This window comes from Seriola aureovittata, chromosome 10 (assembly GCF_021018895.1).
Source record: "Seriola aureovittata isolate HTS-2021-v1 ecotype China chromosome 10, ASM2101889v1, whole genome shotgun sequence".
Taxonomy (NCBI): domain Eukaryota; kingdom Metazoa; phylum Chordata; class Actinopteri; order Carangiformes; family Carangidae; genus Seriola; species Seriola aureovittata.
The window spans coordinates 7,663,672-7,682,626 of NC_079373.1; the positions used below are offsets into that span (position 1 = coordinate 7,663,672).

At 39.9% G+C, this 18,955-nt stretch overlaps 1 protein-coding gene across 4 annotated transcripts in view; it reads right to left on the minus strand.

Annotated features, from left to right (window-relative positions):
• srpk2 (SRSF protein kinase 2) overlaps nt 1-18,955 on the minus strand; it is a 71,532-nt gene that overhangs the window by 51,746 nt on the left and 831 nt on the right. The window lies entirely within an intron of this gene.

Here is an 18,955-nt window from a genome sequence, read left to right on the forward strand (position 1 = left end):
TCATATAGTTAACATAGTAAATTCTATAGACAATCATGGGGCCCAGATGATAAATTCTACTAACTTTGATGATCTCCTGACCTTTCCTCTAGTGCCTGAGGTTGGCATTTTTAATTTTTAGTGAAATATCTCAAAAACTACTGGATGGACTGCCATGAAACTTAGTTCATAAATTAAAGTTTCCCACAGGATAAATTCATATATAATGCCACATCGGCTCAAAAGTAATGATGTTCCCATCAACCTCAGTTGTACTTTGTGGTTTCTGCTAATTAGCTAATCTTAGCATGCTAACATGCTAGATTCAGGTACCTGCTTAACATCAGCATGTTAGAATTGTCATCGAGAGCAGCTAAGGCTAGCCTGCTGAGGCTACAATTTAGGTCAAAGCATCATTGTGCATAAGTGCAGCCTCATAGAGCTGCTAGCATGGAATGATATGACTATAGTATTACACATGTTGTTAAACACACCCAGGACCCACAGTAGAAAAATGGATCCAAACCCATATGGGGTGCGGGTCCTAGGATTTGGGTAGACCCATCAAGACCTCAGTAGACTCTTAGTCTATGTCTTATTTTATCTATAATTTGTTTCTTAGTTGCATAGCCAGAGAACTGATTACAATGTCAACTTTACAATTCATAGAATTTAAAACATAAGTTTATCCAAATCACACAATATTTCAGATAAAATCAGACGTTATGTTTCATGCAACTGTGTAGCATTGTTATGCATTACGCATTTCAACAAAAACTCAATCACTCATTCTGTTTTTCTAAATTACAAATCAGTTGAAATCATTCATTTTGTAAAACAATAACAAGATAAGATCATAACACAATTCCACAAAAAAAAACAACAACAAAAAAAAACGAAAAAAAACAAATAATAATATTGAATTATGACCAAGCTCTTAAGCGCGGACAAATAAATTTGTGGTATTAGTATGAACACTCTGGCCATATCTTACAGATATCAGGGGCATGAGACATGCCTGAGAGACAGAGCCAGACAGAAAACAGAAACACAATGATCCTCTTTCGCTCCTATCTCCATATAGTTCCACTTTCCAACATAAAAGGACTACATTAGGCACACATGTCTCTGAGCCAAACTATTTGTCCTCATTCTCTGTGAATGTGGGCCAATGGGGGGTAAAGTACACACTGGGTCTCAGCACATCCAGGCTGCAAAAGGAATATTGAGCTAATATTCGAGGAAGCACTCGACTCGTATTCATTTATTTTTCCATATCCAGTTTTGCCAGGGTCACGGGAGTTGTAGGGGGGGACTGGAGCCTATTGTGGAACAAACTGGATGAAATTCAGGGGAAGAAAAACACCCTGACAAATCGTTAATTCATCAGTAAGACAAACACATCTACATACACTAATAAGGCAACAAGGACTCTTGCTGGGAGAACTGATCTTATGGGCTCAAATTAGGGTCAAAAGGAAAATAACCTGTCTAATAAATCTGCATGACAAATTTTATTTTGTACATGTCTAGAAAAGATTTGCATTTGGTTGGACATAAAAATTATCCCCAGATTTCAATTTTTTGAAGTGTACAAAACAAAAATCTGGGGAAAAGGTTGAACTGGTATCGGTTCAGTACTCGGTATCAGCAGATATCCAGAGTTGATGCTTCAGAATCAGTATTTGGAAAGAAAAATTCTATTTAGTGCACCCTTATTTTGCACAGTCCAATTATTTTTTTTTTATTTCATCCTGCATGTCAGAGCACAGGGGAAGTCATGGGTGACAAAGCTCCTCAATGAACCCCCCCAATTTAAATGGGTGCGATGGTACAATCCTGATGTCACCCTTCTATGGGGATAAACCAAGCGACACTTAAGACCCCCAAAACGGAGAAGCTCATCCACGTGAAGGAAACAAAACATGCACACATGCGTACAGGTACACACACAAACACACTCACACACTCACACACACACACACACACACACACACACACACACACACACACAAGCCTCAGGTTATTTTACCCAGGGTATCAATTTGCAAATTCAAAGGCTGATTCCTGTTCTATTTTCCAAAGGAGAAGGAGCAAAAGAAGAATAAGAAAGAGGGGGAGGGAGAGAGAAGATGACTCTCATGAGCAGATATATTTTGGGAGCCAGTATTGAGGCTGCCGGGAGCTATCTTTAAGCGGCCTACTTCTCCTCACTGGCTGGTGGATGCTGGGGGAGAGAGAAGGGGTTTATGAAGGCAAACACACGCACACACACGCACACACACACACACACACACACACACACACACACACACACACACACACACACACACACACACACACAGGTCCCACTGAAAATTGCTATATGTCTACAGTGCACTCAACACACAAATGAAGCCACAGACAGAAGTCACAGCCAAGCACAATCATACAGACAAGTAGGTAAATTCTTATACAGCAGATTGTGTGTGTGTGTGTGTGTGTGTGTGTGTGTGTGTGTGTGTGTGTGTGTGTATGTGCGCCAAGACAGACGCAAGATGCTGCTTCTTTAACAGTGACTGTGCTCTTTGTGTCTACAGCCTTGTTGTCATTGTCTGCAGAGAAAACACTGCCCCCAAGTGGAAACACACACGATCACATACACACAAAGTGGCTTGTCCTATGGTATACTGTGTGCGAGTGAGTGAATGTTTGTGTGTATTTAGAGCAGTCAGTGTACAGATTGATTGACATACTGATAGCTTCAGGTCTGCCTTTGGGCAGCTAATTGTCTGTGCTGCAGACTTCTATATGGAGCATACCAGCCTATAGGGACTACAATTCAAACTGCATGACATAGCCTGTGGATACTGGATGTAAACCAGCGCATGTGCACACACATGCACAAGTGCACACATGCACGCAAACACACACACACACACACACAGGAAGCACAAATAAGAGTCATGGGGGTTATGTTGCAAAGGTGCAATAAGGCACATTTCCTGCTCTTAAAAATGCACAGACGAGAGAATTTAAATGTAAGCATAAACGTTTATACAAATATCCAATGATTTAAACATGAACTGGTATGAGTCATTTCTATTTTTGGTTTTAGCTGAAAATGTTTTTTCATCCACTTAAATCTTAAATAGTGATGTTGCAAGTGTTACAGTTTTTGCACAGACATTTATAATGATTAATATTATCACACTAGTCTACTCGAGCTTTAACATCATTGGCTATTGATCTAATGATGTTACTGCTGGCATCCATGTTGTTTCCTAAATGATTATGTGCAAGCATGTTTTTCAGAACTTGGATGTTCCCACTCAGAAATATTGCTGTTTGTTTAAATTCGAGGCACTTTTTCATTATTACGTGCCAGCCATATCAGAGCATTTATAAAAATCAGTCTTAATTACTACTTGGATACTGTCATGAATGCTATTTTTAAGTCTGAAACTGATAACTATGGTAACTCGATATGATGCGGTTAGTATTTCGCTACTAAGTTGCATTATGGGAAATGCAGGATCCAAGATTTTTGGAGCTTATGGAACAAAAGTCAGGATAAGTCAACCTCTGCTGCTTTGATCATTCTTTTTCTTTTTTTTTATCTGTCCCCTCAGGACCACTGTACGTTTTAAATGGCTCTCAAACCAGTTTTACATGTTAAAGTCAGTTTAATATTAGGGAGTACTACTCAGCCTGTTTTCACCTCTATCCCCTCTCAGTGAGTGCAATATTAAATCACTGGAGTTCAGACAGCTCATTGTTTGGTGATAGTACTGACCTGTTTTTCTAAACTATCATTTTTAGGTGATCTGATTTTGCGCAAAAGTTATAAGCTAGCAGGGGAAGGAAAATTGGCTTCAACAACTAACCTGTCGTGTTTTGTTTTTTTTACACTGGCTCCAACCTGACACAAAACTTAACACTGTAACATTCATCCAGAGCCTATAGGCCTGATTCACAGGTAGACTTGTTTTAGTAATGATTGCTCTTTTCTAATTGACTTTATTTAGTCAAGTACTCTGATTGATGACAAGATCTCTATGTCAAGAGAGATGTGGAAGCATTCATAGTCAAAAACACAAACACAACTGGCATACAAGAACAATACATCTAAAGCCAGACAACCAACCAACAGGTGACAAACAGACTTAATGAAAACAATAACATGAATCACAGAAGACATAAAATAATAAAGCTTTAAAATCTCTGGTGAGAATGACAGAATTTAGCTACAGGGCTGTTTGCAGTTCTTCTATTTAAAAAAGGTATATAAACCTGTTTGGTATGTATATATGAGTTATTGTATAATAAAATGGCTCTAAAACCCCACTGTACACTGCTGTGCACCAAATAGCGGACACACACAGTGAGAGAGTAGCTAGTGAACATACTGGAGTAGCTAAAGAGCCAGATATTTCCCTTAGGAGTAGGTAGAGACCCAAAACGGTGCTAAAAGAGAATGAATAGTGGTCTTAGAATAAGCAGGGTCCCAGAAACACAAACAAAAGGAATGTCCCGTAACTGTTATATGTGTAAATGAGCAACTCTTTGCTAAAACATTGGCCATAAAATGTGATGACATGCGAATGTTGTGTCGGTTTTTGAAGGTTAAAGTAGTTACTGGATCATGTACTTGTTCTATTTAAGTGTCCTAGTAAGCCATGACAGTGACCTAGCCTGCACACTATCAGTGTCCTGGAACTGGTTCACTTAAATGCAACGCAGTGATTAATAATGTTATTAATTACACCTGTGCTTTTCATGCTGTGACATGTCAAACTGCCTGCTGTTTCCAAACATCTGGACAAATCATGGCCTTTTGCTTTGAACTATAGTCTCTTCCTGAGAAAAGGCATAACCCCTCCTCCCACCTCCCACACACACACACACACACACACACACACACACACACACACACACACACACACACACACACACAGCATAGTTACTGGTCAGTGTTGAGTGCTTGTAATTCATCCAGACATACACAGGTAAGCACCTTGCACTCTCTCTGCCTCATTACCCTGGGGAACGCACTCTACAGCAATACGTTTGAATGTGTGCACTTTGCTAGCTAGAGTGTACTGCTGTAGTGTATGTGCAGTAAGTGGGTGAGCTGAGAGGGAAGGGAAGGTATATACACTGTTTACTCCCCCAAAAAACAGTGAGATTATGAGTAAAAGCTCCGCCTGGTTCTCTGCGAGCTAAGTGGTGGGTATTTAATTGATGAAGGAGTGACCTCTGCTCTCTCTCTTCTTGCACTATGACCTCATGCGAGGCAGCTGCTGACATGTTTAAATGGACTTTGTCGCATATGGGGTTGGGTATCACTTAACACCAAACTCACCCACAAAATGGCCGACTTCATGTTTTTTTACGCCCTTTCACCTCACTAATAGAGGACAGGGCAGGTCCAGTAACAACACTTAACTGAGATGAAGGTGTTGGTGTGATCAATACACTGCATATGTACTGGTTTTAAAAGGAATTTAAGGGAATGGGTGCCATTTTACACTATTTTTTGAAAACACTGTAATTCTTGAGAATTGAGTGAGAATTAAAAAGCGGATATTTGTCTGTACTTTGACTGACTCACATAAAACAGCAAGCCTTGTGTTCAAGCACAAAGCATCTTAAAACTATTGGTTTCAATAGGTAAACATAATGTCAGAGCTAAAGTATTCAGTCATTTCCAGCATGACAAAAAAAAAAACAGGAGGTGGGAGAGCAGCACCTACAAAGAAACCTTTCACCAACTAAGACCAACAATCCTTTCACAATCCTTGCACAGGAATACCCTCTATTGGGCAGAATGAGAATTACACTCATGAGACTGAAACCTGCACACAATGTAGTCTTCAGTTGATACAAAGCATTCATAATGAGATACAAGGCACAGGAGAGAAGTAAACAACAACACTTTAGGAGGCCCAACAAGCATAAACAGAAAAATAACAAGGTGTTTTTTTCCGCCTGTCATAAATCATGGGGGGCAGAGAAAATAGTCCTGGCCGCAAGCAGAGGGGCGTACAACAATGAGCGTCCTGTGTTTCCAGCTACAGAGTACGGTGATAACAGCCCTGCAGCACGGAGGAGAGAGGAGGCAGGCCTGTGGTCACCAGCAAGCATTATGTCAACACAATGAATGTGATAATTCTCTTTGCAGGACTCCTGCTGTAATGTGACTGAAATACACTGGGACTGGTGGTTAAATGTCTCAACAGGACTAAATGTGAGAGTACAGCCTTCAAGTTCAAGCTAAATGGGGCTAAACAAGAGTCACACCAAAAAGGCAGCCAAGAGACAAATGTAGACTGGAAAAATACGCCTCACATTTGGAAAAACATGCTAAGGAACTCCAGTGCAGCATTAAACAAGACTATGAAAATAAAACATAAGTTGTAATAAACCAGAATTATTCCTCGGTGTAATTATTCTTAGACTGAATGACTTTAATTTAACAGTAGAGCTGTGTTCCTGTTGTCAGCCAAGTTCCACTGCCAATCTAGATTCTCAAAAACTGGTGTTGAAGACTAAGAGGCTAAAGGCCATACACAGCAGAGCATTCAGTGAAATACTAACATCAGCACTGCCAACATGCACACAATGATAATGCTAACATGCTGATGTTAAGCAGGTAGCTTAATTGAGCAAATGACGAGTAGCAGGTACAATGTTTACAATGTTCTCCATCTTAGTTTAGCATGTTAGCATGCTAACATTTGCTAATTTGCACTAAACACAAATTACAGCTGAGGCTGATGGGAATAGACAAATTGAAGTATTTAAGTGATGATGATGGTGCTGGATGAAGAGTTAAGGGATGACCAAAGTTATAATAAATCATCCTGAGGGGGAAAGAATGCGTGCACCAAATCTTATGGCAATCCATCCAATAGTTGACATTTAAGTGGTGGATATTTAACTTCAGTTCAAGGCTAAAAATCAAGAAGTATACTGAATTAAAGAGAATTGATATTAACTGTACTCTACTGATTTGAGCTGAACTGAAAAGACCCCTAACGTGCAGGCTTCTATAATAAACCTCATGAGAACACTAATGCAGGGAATACATTACATTTTTTATTGTAAATATTGTATGCAACAATGAATACAGTAGAGCAGTAGGCTACTGTGTGTAAAACTATTAAGCTACATATTTTTGTTTTGACATTTAGCCAAAATAACAGCCACACACAGAACAGGCCACTTAAGTTGCAACCACAGGAATATATTTCATTTTATCCACAAAATACATAATTGAAAGTGAAAATTGAGGATTTTATCATAACAGAAACTTTGCATATATTGTTTGGTTTATTTGACACAATACTACAAGTATCTAAGTATAAAATGCAGATGCTTATGGATCTAACAAGATTTTTCAGCCAGGTTTTTGTTAGGGAGCTAAATGACAACACCAGACTGCTCAGTGTGGCCAATTACTCAGTGTTTACAATGGCAAAGGCAGCCATGATAGAAAGAAGCTGATGCTAGGACTGTGAAGGACACACACACACACACACGCACACACACACACACACACACACACACACACACACACACACACACATAGACACTCTCTCCAGAGATCTGGGTTAGTGTGCTGCAGTGATACTGAGACAAATAAATACCCTGTGGCTAGATTGCAAACATGAGGAGCAGTGATTACGGCCGACACAAGCAATTCAATACCATAGAAATGAGTATTGATTCTGCCCTGTTGTACCTGCAGCTGCATTCATCATATTACCTGAAATTATTGGTGAGTAAAGGGAAATGTTTGAATGTATTATACTCTGATCCACGACATCAGACATCATGAGCAGCATCTTGCCATCTCATCATTGTAGGCTTTCCACGGTTTCTTTTAACTGAGACTGTATCTACATTTTCCATGGGACTTTGGGTCTGTGTTTAACTTTTCCTATTTTTAAAAGGGGGCAATTATTTTAAATCAATGCTGGTAATTCATTTTGTGCAAAAGCTATTAACCGAGCAGTAAGAAGCCATGAAGGAGCTGGATTGACCATTAAGTGATCTGCAGCATCACGCTTTCTAGAGGTGCACAGAGCGTAACCAGATAGTGACAACACAGACAAGAATATGCAAAACTGATTAGAGAGAGTGTGTAATTTCCCATTCTCAAATTTTTGTCCCCCATCACTTGTACAGAATAGGTTTGATTGAGTCACTAAAATATAAAAAGAACTTGAGTTGCCTTCAGTTATAACCACAGCAGTATGCTAGCAGCAGCAAGTGATTTAGTGATCACTCCTGCCCTAAGGTTCGACTCTCAGCTACATAGAGGTTTCATTAATTTATGAAGATTGTTGAGGCCATATGTAATGTGAGAAACAGATTTGCAGACAATAAGTCAATAATATCTAAAAGATTATACGCTGCCTAAGCCATAGAGGGTGCTGCAACATCAACAACTATGTTAGAATCATCCACAATTAGAAGTCTCTTGTAAATGGGGCTGTAGAGTGTAACAGCAGGTATGCTGGCTTTGAATTTTAATAAAACTGCATAATAATTTTAGGAGGAGATACACCAAAAAAGCAGTACTTCATGCTTAAGGAAAGAGGAAATAAAGCTCTTAGCACCACCTAAGATTGTGTCCTCTCTGTACCAGTGTCAGAAATTAAAATGAGGTGTCAGTCAAAAACAAACATACTGTACTTGAGACTTTACATTGAGAAGTGACACTTATGCTTATTTTTCAAGAATAAAAGGTTTAAAATCCAGCCAGATTTAAAAACAGAGAAAGAGTGTAATTAAAAAATATTTTCGAAGGTTGAAAATGCAAAAATAATTTAGAAACTTGACAGAACATCCACCAGAAATGCATCTTCATGAGAGCAATTCCTCCTTCCTGATTGGCCAGAAGGTGGCAGTGGAGGTTATTGTGCTTACTGTGCAGGGTTCAGCCTCCCCGACTGTGATAAGCTCCTGTCCTCACAGAATTACATGCCCTATTAATGTCTTCCCTTCCTCCTCCCATGATGACCCACTGGCCTGCAACTGCAGAACTCAACCACAATCCAGAAGCATTGCATGGGAGGAACAAATCCTTGTTCCTTGTCCCTCGCTGAACAAATCCTATTTGGACCACACACCCTCTCAACATGGGAATCCCTCCTTTTAATTCACTCTTGTTCCGTCTCCTCTTTCAGTCTGATTGACTCGGTAGATTTGCTCGGATCTTGTGCTTTCCTGGCTGATGTTCTAGGAAAGCAAGAGGAAATCTTTAACAAGCTCAAACTCCCCCCGGTTATCTAGTTTTTAAAATGGAGCAAAATCCAGTGGAAAAATCCACCCAGTTAACCCCCGAAACAAGCCACTAGACAAGTAGATTTAAGGAGCAATTCATATAACGGATTATAGTACCGGAAGGTTTGGTGAGAGGAGTCCAACAGTAACAGCCACTCAGTTTTACCCATACTAAGTCCAGAGGCAACCTGGTGCCTCACAAAACCATCACACCTACCTAACCATTGAAAAGGTGAGTTTAAATTGGGCTCTTCTTCTCAGGAACTCCTACTTCAACACCTACTGGAGTGGCCTTCCTCTACTCTGTATTCAATTAGCCAGTCTGCCAGCAATAATACTGGCACTGTGGCCACCAGGGAGAGTATCATTTCCACTCAGACACCACAGAGGAAGCAGCTAATATCATATTACAATTCAGTATATTATAATGAATGATCTGTGAGGGGCATAGCCAATCTCTCAGTAGGAGACACTATGAGTCTATGTCCATAAATCTCACTTCTCTTCCTACTTGGGATTATGATAAGACTGTAGGATACACACAAAAAAGTCTTAGACATAAATTTGGATTTCTCAGTAATTGCAATACATGTGCACAGACATTTTTCAGTATTTTTTTCAAAAATTTTGCCTGTTTGGACAGATTGAAAAATGTCTTTCTTTTTTCTGATTAAAACTGCAATAATCAATAATTTTATATCCACAATGGATCAGATGGTTATGTATAAAGTGCTGACTGAAGTGTAGAACCCACAGAGATTTATCACCCAACTCTGCAGTTTCCCTCAGCTCTACCAGTGTTGTTTGCATTGACGCTGCCGCTTCAGTATCTTATGATTGTCATGAATTCACAATTATACGACTTTGCAGAGGGCTTTCAATTTGAACCGAAGGATTCAGGAAGTGGAGACACGTCCTTGCATCCACGCACAGACCCGAGCTGGTGGGATGTGGTCTATGCGCCTGACCAGAGAGAGAGAGGAGAAATAAGAGAAAAAGACAGAGAGGACCAACAAGAGAAAGCAGAGCTCTACACTGCAAGTGTTTCACTCACAGTTGTGACTAAAAATAGATGTGTGCGAACTGTAAAAAGTAATACAAAATTCAACCCAAGCAGCCTCTGAGGTTGATAAAACAACAACAATGATGATGACGCAGCCATTGCACTGAACCAATGTTGTCTGCTGGAAAAAAGTCAGCGCAGTCCTACAGTGGACCACTGGCGGAGCTGAAAGCAGACCAGACGACTTGCCTACAAAAGCAGTATCCTAAGCCAATGAAAATTAGCATGTGACAGTGAAATATTTATTGGGTGCAGCGGTGACTGACTGAGTTCAGACATTGGGGTTGGAAAGATACATAGGTTTACTAAGCTCTGTCACTAATAATCATTAGCAAAGAAGTGTAGAAAACATAAAGGTCCTATCCTAGAGGAAACACTGTCTACGGAGTGTTTTATCTTCTTTTAGCTAACTGTTTTGGTTTTACAGCCCACAACTTTTCTGTTCTGGCTCGATGCTCTTGTCACTTCAGCCCCATTTCCAGCAGCAGTTTTCAGTAAACATTTCTGATAAACCCACTGTACGCTACCTACCCAGCACCCAAACTTAGAGACAAAGTTAGTGACTGGCTGGTGAACATAGTGGAGCATTTAGCAACTAAAGAACCAGATACTTCCCTCAGGAGTTGGTGGAGACCAAATATAGACCTAAAATAGAGTGAACATTACACTTACAATCATCAAGTAGCCAAAAAGACCATTCAAAAATTAATACTAATGTTGTTCTATTAGGTGTCTAAGGAACTGCTTCCTAACACATTAGCCATGTCAAGATAAGTATATGGCAATTTTGTGCTTGTGTTTGTGCTTTGTGTTCCAAAGTGGCTAAAAAATATCATAGGTTTAAAGAATTGAACACATACTGTATGTTAAATTGATGCCAAAATAGAGGCAATCAATACCGGGTTTTGAACTGTTTTTGAAATGTGCAGTTTTGGACATGGGCTTGATGGGTAGCAGGTAATTAACTGGCACTGTAAAATCCAACACTGCAGGCTGACTTGAAATTAGCCTCACCTCACAATCCTGCCATGACAGACAGTGGGTGTGGATGGGTCCTCCTGACAATGAATTAAAAAAACACAACCATGACTCTTCCTGTGGTCCCTGCCCTGTGCAGAGCTCCTCAAAAGGAAACTGTATAAATTGTTGTCATTCAGGTCTGACTTGTAATGATGTGACTCAAACACCGGATAAATAACTAACACAAACCAACACAGAGCTGTAGCAGTCTGCATGGGTCATATTTTTACATAAATGAGCATGTTGCTCTCCACTCTGATTCCACATTCAGCTGCTCGCCATCCAGCGACCTATGCGCTTTCCCCCTTGTGTCCAACACAGCAGTTTTTGCAAACCCTCATTTCCTGCCTTCAGCTGCCCTGTGGCATCCTCTAATTCCCTCTCTCCACTTTCCTTACTCACTCTCTCCATCCCCAGCTTTCCTGTTGCTATTGGTTGGCCAGACACATGCTCACACACATGCAAACTCCTTTTCACCCTCTCAGTCCTCCTTCCTCCCTCCTAGTCTCTCTTTATCTTGTGCTCTACCTCTCTAGCTTCCAGCATGCCTCTCACTGTTTTCTATCTTCCCCTTTTCATCTCCCACTCTCTCCCTCTCTCTCTACATGCAGCTCACATGCTCGGCGCTCAGCGCCCACCATCAGCTCCATCCAGCCAGGCTGCAGTACCGATGAAGGAAGCGATACTGGCTGAGCTGAACAAATCTGCTTGCCAAAGATCAACTCTCTGAGGACATCTGGCCAACTCAAGACACAAGGCCACTGGTGTTCATCCACAGATAATTACACTTGTGTGTTCCCCTGGGAATCAATTCAATTTATTAGCAGGAGAGCCAATGGACCATTTACTTACCACTTCCTAATCAGTAAAGCTTCATTTATCACAACAGGTTGATCTTGTACATGACCTAAAAGAGCACTCACTATGAAATACATAAGTATACATAAACCAAACCCAACGTCTTAAAGTAATAGTTTGCTGCTCTTGCTGAGATTTAGATGAGAAGATCAATACCACTCTCATGTCTGTATATTAAATATGAAGTTGGATATAACAGCAGGTTAGCTTAGCTTAGTATAAAGAGTAGAAAACTAACAATATGTGGTTCCCAGGGTGCTTTTGTGCCATTGGTGAGCCACATAGGTGCTGGTGGATTCTGTTACCTTTGCACCACTAGCATTAGGCTGGTGGTTTCCTCTTGTTTCCAGTCGGTTTAATGGACAGACATGAGAGTGGTGTCACTCTTCTCATCTAAATCTTGATCTAATATCTCACATACTACCCATATGTGTTCTATATTGAAAACTTAACTTAAATAACAGTATTCAGCAAACTAAATTTGTGATGGAAGGCTGAAGACCTATTCAAGAAATATGGAGAATCTATGAACAAACACAAGAGACCAAGATAGAGTCTGTATTATAATGTTATTTTGTATATATTGGTATATATGCTGACAAACCAAAATATCATGTATTATATACCTGTTTTAGTGTTATAAATTCATAGAAGCATAAAGTCAACAAACTATTTCAGCCTTGACAAACATCAGCTTCAGCTTTGCTGCCCGCTACCAGTGAATAAACCCTGTCTCGACTCTGCACAGCACTGCAACTGGCTGCCTGCTCTCATCTTCAGTCAAAGACTACAAGGTGGGCAAAACCCCTACTGAAAATCAATGCAGTTTACAGTGCAATGTGTGGGAACATTAGTCAGGTTAGAGTCAGCTCATTTCATGCAGAAGGGTCTCTACTGCTACGACAGGTTCTGCAAGCTGACAGATATATACCCTGAGAATATATATTAGCATTTAAACTCACTAGTTCTCTGTCTGGAGAAGTTATGACTAATGAATGCTATTATACTGGTGCCGCTTTATATCCCTGTCAAACTCACAACCCAAGCATGTTTTGGTATGCTGATCCAGAGCCATTTAATCAAGGAGGTAATTCACACAAAAGTCTCAGCCTCTGAGATTTGTAAGGACCTGTCATCTTATAATAGGAAATGCAGACACATTTACGATCTGTATTCCACGAGGCCGAACAAACATTTGATCTTTAACCGAGGCTTATGCCATGTCAAAGGTTAATGAGAGGGCTGCTTTCCGTAGTAGCCTCCTTCAATCATATGTACCATTAGCTGCCATCTTAAAAGGTCCTAGTATAGAAAAGGTTATTCCTTTGGAGTAATAGGTGCCAACTCTGCCCTGCCATTGTTGTGTCTGTAATCATGGTGACTAGGACTGCTCTTTTGCCCCGTTGTTATTGCTAGTGGTCTATTGGAGTCATACAGCCAGTGTTTCTATGGCAACGTGCACAACAAAGGCCATGATGGTCCATTTATTTTAGGTGACAGCCCGAACTCAATAAAGGGGGAGATGATAAAGTGAGAGAAATGAATGTGAAGGTGTAAAAGCCATGGTCCGTTACTAAACGAATCCTGTCAGAGAAAAACAGTACTATTATTGTGTGTGGCTCATGCAAGAACTTGCAAAGTGCTCATGTTTTTGTTGCTGTTAGTTAAACAATTCCTAGTAAAGAGGACGAAGTACACGAATAACAGGATATAGTTTGTTTAAGATGAAGTTAAGATGACTGTTAATCATCATTTGACTGCTTTTTGCTTCTGACCTTATAAAGTCCTTTGGGACAAATTTGTAGTAGCTTAATTGATAATGAAGATAAGCGCAAGTTTCAGCCCTATAAGAAAGTATGTAGCCACAAGCGATGCGGCATGATTGGAGATCTTAATTAGAAAATGCTAAATCTATATTATTATTTCCCCAACTTGTTGCACCTTGCATAACACCACAGATGGGTTGGTTCTTTTCTTTTGGCCTCGGGTTGGGACCATGTAAGTAAAAACTTTACTAAAGAGTCAATACCAGTAATCTTTGAACATCTAAACTCCAGTCTACTATCTCTCTTCCCACACACACAGACTGAGAAGCAACAGCCACATCAGCAAGACAGACTGCAAGAACAACAAATCTGTTGATCTGAAATAAGTGATAATATCAGGTTACTATGTGCAGGCGAAAATCTAAACATCAAAGCACAACAAAAGCAAAAGTTGGATGATGAAGACAGATGGCGTAAGCAAGTGAACTCGGTGTGAACCTTCTTTTGGGCCACAACCAAGTTCAAAGCATCTCCTACTACTCCACCTACAGACCTCCACCTACAGACCATACCTGCAGACACACAAAGACTAACATGTTATTTTAGTAGATATATCCAATAAATAATACCAAAGCACAAGAGCACTTTACAAATCACAAGTAGAGTCTTTGAATTTTGCTGTCATTGCCCCAGCCTGGTAGATGGTGTGTGGTCAGCACATTGAACAGAGGTGATAAAAGCTGGAGAAAGACTTTAAAGAGCAGAGTTGTAGCTGCAAGGCCAATAGATTGGTGTCTTTGCTTATAAATGTGCTCTGCTCAGCAGTTCATGCAGCTGTGCTCAAACATGTGACTCATTCACTGCTTGTGCTGATCATCTAAAAAGGTCAAGACAACACTGAACATATGGTCCCTCACAAACGATGCCGTTCGCCTCTGGGTGAATCAGCAATAAACATGTCACATTGTTATTGAATCTGTGAAAAGTGAAATTGAAAAAAATCCTGAAACACAGTGTTGAGATGCAACACACCTCCTGTCAGTATCTGATCAATAGTGCCGGAGACACTGTGCGTGACAAATAAAAGATGACTGATCTATTGTTTCCCAATAGATAATAATGAGATTCAGTAAATAAACAACTGTCAATTTGCCATCACTTAATCTACAAATACACTGTGTAGATTGCCTTATACAATCATAACTGTGTGGTCCTTTGTTGAATTTACATTACTCAGCATGTTTCATTCAGCTGGGTTTATGTTTCATCAACAGCATGTTTTTTCCATGTTTTATAAAATCCACAACAATTCAGGTAATAACCTTATTCAGGTTCATATTATTACATGTCAATTTTGTATTGACTATTACCATTCAAATTGTTGTCAAGATATTACACTCAAAACCAAAAGTGTCAACCTGTTGGTGGCACTACAGGAAAAGCTAGAGGATCATAAAGGGCATAGCATTCATCCTCTAGGTGCCATGAATGACGGAACAAAATTTTATTGCAAACCATTCAGTAGTTTTTGAGATCTTACGGTCTGGACAGACTAACGGACTCTGCCAACTGCAGAGCCACACCGCCAGCAAGCATGACTGCCCAAACAATGAAAAGATCAACAGGAACTCAAACCTCAAACCTGATCAACAGAAAATCAAAGCATATAAATAATTGCTTTGCCATGCCAAGACTAGGTGTAAACCACATATATGGCTGGACAATATATGGGTGGTGCCCCCAACAGGAAACAACAACTACCTCATTGCTAGCAAGCTAGTTGTTTGTAGCGTTTTGTTTAAGAGGAATTACATACACCGAGCAAGAGAGCTAGAGAGATAAAGAGGCCATCAGTAACTGCTAATCTAAAGAAACTAGCAGATCTGAATAGTGTGTTAACAGAAATGCCAGCACTGAAATGCTAGAGGAGTTTTAATTTGAAACGGGTACAGGAAATGTTGAATTTGTATTAATGCATTATGCAGTAACTTTAAAAGGTCAAATGGGAGTGGAACAAAATGATGCATCATACTAAAACACTGTTATGATCAATTATACATATAAAACAGAGGAATTAGAAATAAAGACCTGCCTCTAATAAAGACCTGTTACCTTCTGCAGTTGAGGTAAATAAAGGCCCTGGTCACAAAACTGTGGATTTGCTAATGACGTAATAGAAAGTGTTCCTGCCAAATTATTTTGACAGAGCAACGGCAAATGGGAAGTCCAACACTTGGCTGGCCGACCAATGGTGTAACTTGATCACTCAACTCTGTCACTCACCCAGTCAGTCAGTCAGTGACAGATGTTCACGGCTGTAGCATTGGCCCGTGGCCAGTCCAGCCAACAATAACTGATCTCTGGAAAGTGCAGAGCACAAACATCTCATGTATCTTTAGATAATTAATGCTGTTAAAAACTATGCATTGCAGTTAAAATGCCCAACACACCCTTGGTACACCCCTAACAGATTTTTTCACATTCTTGGCCTAATAAAGTCTCTTTTTAGGGTTGTTTTGGTGTGTAAAAACAGTTTTGATGCATCTATCCTGGTAACCAAGCAATTTAAGGGGCTGACCATGACTTGCAAAGTCTCCTTTGTAGCATGTCACCCCCCCATCTCTCTCTCTCTGTCTCTATCCCATAATTTCCTGTCATATCTCTACTAAAAAATCTCTATTAAAAAGATACATACAACTATGTATTTTGTTGCACCTGTTAGGGCACGACAACGTACCTTTTCCAATCTTATTAGCACAGACCACACATAAGCCTTGTATGTGATGCTGGTATAAGGACAACTGACCTGCATCCATATGCAAACATCATATCACACACAGTCTCTAGTAAAGTCCTCATCAAGGCACCTTGATCTGTTCCTCTAAGCTCTAATTAAATCTCTCCTACCCCTGTGTTTGATAGCGTGTGTGTTTGTCTGCCAGACTGAGTGAGGTCAGGTCAGATGTCATACAGTCAGGGGTGAGATATAATAGACACATCTTAAAGCTGGGAATTTTTTATCTATGTGCATTCATGTGTTTGTTTGTCTGAATGAATGAGCTCAAACATGGGAAGTTGTATCAGCTCAAATCAGAAGAGATCAAAGTCAAATGACGAAGCATTGACTGTAGGCTAAGCTGAGTCTAAACACCACTATTCACCTCAGCACATAGTGACGTGTGTTTGTTGTGGTTTCTGAACACAAAGCCTGTGTCAGCTGTGTGAGCCCCCTTCAATCTGGATCAAAGCATATCACAACCCTTAAGAATGAATTTTCTCTTTGTAAGAGAGGTCAACTGTCGGAGAGGGAGAGATGGTTTCACTCAAGTCCAAAATTTTATGATCAGATTTATCAATCTTTTAGCATAGGCCTTAAAAGAAGCATCATTTGGGCTAAAAATATCTTAGCTGTCTTGACTGGCATGGGTTACACTAAAGACTGAATGGTAGAAATTCTTCTTTGATCCTTCTCTGATGATGCCCCGTGTTAATCACTGTTGAGGAAAAATTACAGTATCTACATGCACTGCAATTTAAATTCTGTCCATCTGGAAATACAAATCAAATACTGATTTTTTTGGAACACACATTGCTTGAGAGTATGAGCCTATGTCGATTTATTGTCGATTTGAAACAATTAGTTGATTAATTGATAAGTAAATCAACAAAAAAAGGTTAAATAATATAATTTAAATCACTGACAAAGCAAAACCACCAACATTTCATGGTTCCAGTGTCTAAAATATGAGAATGTTACTTGTCTTACAAGAGAGTAAATTGAATAATTTTGGGGGATTTTTGATTGCTGGGATCCAACTAAGGATGATTTTCATTATTGATTAATCTGCCTATTTTGTATTATTAATTGCTTAATTGATTAGCACCAAAATATTGTGAAAAAATATTCCACACAAATGTGCAGGGCCAGAGGTGCATCTGCAAATGTCTTGTTTTGTCTAACACAAGACACTCAGTTTACCATGATATATGATGTAGAAAAACAGGAAATACTCTCATTTAATAAGATGAAATCACAAGATTTGCTTGAAAATTGACTGATGATTAATTTATTATCAAAATAGTTCCATTTTATTCAAGCTCTTTAAATCAGCAGATTAATCAATAATGAAAATACATTTTAGTTTAAGACCTTCTTCATTGTAAACATCATCAAGAATGGTCTTGAATAAAGACTTATTTTGTCAGATTTACTAATTTCCTCTGCCTGCCTAATCCCTCTCTGGGTTAAGCCCTGCTGTATATATCCCAGCATACACTGGGACACTGGGCAGAAGGCAAGACCACATCCACAACAGGACACCAATCTCAGGACTCCCACAGGAATCATTTTTTTACTTTGAAGACAGCTGCTCCAGGAAAATAAATCCCGAAATAGGCTAGGTGAAAATACAGCAGGTGCAATGAATCTACCACTGATATAATGTTTTCATGTTTTAAGACCGAATATGGGAATAACTGAATTTATGAATGGGCACTTTTTTACAAACATCTCTTTGCTGTATTATAGTCTTTTTTTTTTCTTTAGGCCAATTTGATTTGCGCAGGTGTTTGGGAATTCCAGCACATTCCAGGACCCGGCAATGAGCAGCCCCCTGGGGTGGTCGCACCGTTGGTATCACCTAATTGATGCCTTCTTCGGCTGCCGGTGACGTCGCTCCAATAGCATCATGCCATGAAGTAAGCCCCCACTCTCTCCACTCCAATTCGCATGCACTTTACAGAGCCACTGCGCTGCTCACACGCCAGCCCGCTGCAACCACTCACGCCTGGGATATCACGCTGAAATACCCGTGCATCGTCCCTGCAAGACCGCCTAACAAAAGCAGAGGCACACACATACACACACCAGGAAACAATGCTCTGACAGATTCAAGAAAAGTTACATAATCAAACACCGTTAGAGAGATTCACAAATAGGTGATAAATGTAGAGGGTTTTTTTTTTTTTACTCCCCATCAGTCTGGCACAGCCATCA